Consider the following 2,500-nt stretch of genomic DNA (forward strand, 5'->3'; position numbering starts at 1 on the left):
TTAGTGACGGTGACGTTAGTGACGGTGACGTTAGTGACGGTGACGTTAGTGACGGTGACGTTAGTGACGGGAACGTTAGCGACGGGAACGTTAGCGACGGGAACGTTAGCGACGGTGACGTTAGTGACGGGAACGTTAGCGACGGGAACGTTAGTGACGGTGACGTTAGCGACGGTGATGTCAGTGACGGGAACGTTAGTGACGGTGACGTTAGTGACGGTGACGTTAGTGACGGTGACGTTAGTGACGGTGACGTTAGTGACGGGGACGTTAGTGGCGGTGACGTTAGTGACGGTGACGTTAGTGACGGTGACGTTAGTGACGGTGACGTTAGTGACGGTGACGTTAGTGACGGTGACGTTAGTGACGGTGACGTTAGTGACGGTGACGTTAGTGACGGTGACGTTAGTGACGGTGACGTTAGTGACGGTGACGTTAGTGACGGTGACGTTAGTGACGGTGACGTTAGTGACGGTGACGTTAGTGACGGTGACGTTAGTGACGGTGACGTTAGTGACGGTGACGTTAGTGACGGTGACGTTAGTGACGGTGACGTTAGTGACGGTGACGTTAGTGACGGGAACGTTAGTGACGGGAACGTTAGTGACGGGAACGTTAGTGACGGTGACGTTAGTGACGGTGACGTTAGTGACGGGAACGTTAGTGACGGTGACGTTAGTGACGGGAACGTTAGTGACGGTGACGTTAGTGACGGTGACGTTAGTGACGGTGACGTTAGTGACGGTGACGTTAGTGACGGTGACGTTAGTGACGGTGACGTTAGTGACGGTGACGTTAGTGACGGGAACGTTAGTGACGGTGACGTTAGTGACGGTGACGTTAGTGACGGGAACGTTAGTGACGGTGACGTTAGTGACGGGTACGTTAGTGACGGTGACGTTAGTGACGGTGACGTTAGTGACGGGAACGTTAGTGACGGTGACGTTAGTGACGGTGACGTTAGTGACGGGAACGTTAGTGACGGTGACGTTAGTGACGGGGACGTTAGTGACGGTGACGTTAGTGACGGTGACGTTAGTGACGGTGACGTTAGTGACGGGAACGTTAGTGACGGTGACGTTAGTGACGGTGACGTTAGTGACGGGGACGTTAGTGACGGTGACGTTAGTGACGGGAACGTTAGTGACGGTGACGTTAGTGACGGTGACGTTAGTGACGGGAACGTTAGTGACGGTGACGTTAGTGACGGTGACGTTAGTGACGGTGACGTTAGTGACGGTGACGTTAGTGACGGGAACGTTAGTGACGGTGACGTTAGTGACGGTGACGTTAGTGACGGTGACGTTAGTGACGGTGACGTTAGTGACGGTGACGTTAGTGACGGTGACGTTAGTGACGGGAACGTTAGTGACGGTGACGTTAGTGACGGTGACGTTAGTGACGGTGACGTTAGTGACGGTGACGTTAGTGACGGGAACGTTAGTGACGGTGACGTTAGTGACGGGGACGTTAGTGACGGTGACGTTAGTGACGGTGACGTTAGTGACGGGAACGTTAGTGACGGTGACGTTAGTGACGGTGACGTTAGTGACGGGGACGTTAGTGACGGTGACGTTAGTGACGGGAACGTTAGTGACGGTGACGTTAGTGACGGTGACGTTAGTGACGGGAACGTTAGTGACGGTGACGTTAGTGACGGTGACGTTAGTGACGGTGACGTTAGTGACGGTGACGTTAGTGACGGTGACGTTAGTGACGGGAACGTTAGTGACGGTGACGTTAGTGACGGTGACGTTAGTGACGGGAACGTTAGTGACGGTGACGTTAGTGACGGGAACGTTAGTGACGGTGACGTTAGTGACGGTGACGTTAGTGACGGGAACGTTAGTGACGGTGACGTTAGTGACGGTGACGTTAGTGACGGGAACGTTAGTGACGGTGACGTTAGTGACGGGGACGTTAGTGACGGTGACGTTAGTGACGGTGACGTTAGTGACGGGAACGTTAGTGACGGTGACGTTAGTGACGGTGACGTTAGTGACGGGGACGTTAGTGACGGTGACGTTAGTGACGGGAACGTTAGTGACGGTGACGTTAGTGACGGTGACGTTAGTGACGGGAACGTTAGTGACGGTGACGTTAGTGACGGGAACGTTAGTGACGGGAACGTTAGTGACGGGGACGTTAGTGACGGTGACGTTAGTGACGGTGACGTTAGTGACGGTGACGTTAGTGACGGTGACGTTAGTGACGGTGACGTTAGTGACGGTGACGTTAGTGACGGTGACGTTAGTGACGGTGACGTTAGTGACGGTGACGTTAGTGACGGGGACGTTAGTGACGGGGACGTTAGTGACGGTGACGTTAGTGACGGTGACGTTAGTGACGGTGACGTTAGTGACGGTGACGTTAGTGACGGTGACGTTAGTGACGGTGACGTTAGTGACGGGGACGTTAGTGTCATCGTTCAGGTCAGCGGTGGTGAGTGTCACTTTTTATATCGTATGGAGTATTTTATTTTTATTTTATATTTAAAAAA

At 53.2% G+C, this 2,500-nt stretch overlaps 1 protein-coding gene across 1 annotated transcript in view; it reads right to left on the reverse strand.

Moving 5' to 3' along the window:
• The window catches only part of celsr2 (cadherin, EGF LAG seven-pass G-type receptor 2), a 17,352-nt gene that overhangs the window by 3,732 nt on the left and 11,120 nt on the right, over positions 1-2,500 (reverse strand). The window lies entirely within an intron of this gene.

This window comes from Micromesistius poutassou (genome assembly GCF_964030765.1).
Source record: "Micromesistius poutassou genome assembly, chromosome: 2".
Classification (NCBI taxonomy): domain Eukaryota; kingdom Metazoa; phylum Chordata; class Actinopteri; order Gadiformes; family Gadidae; genus Micromesistius; species Micromesistius poutassou.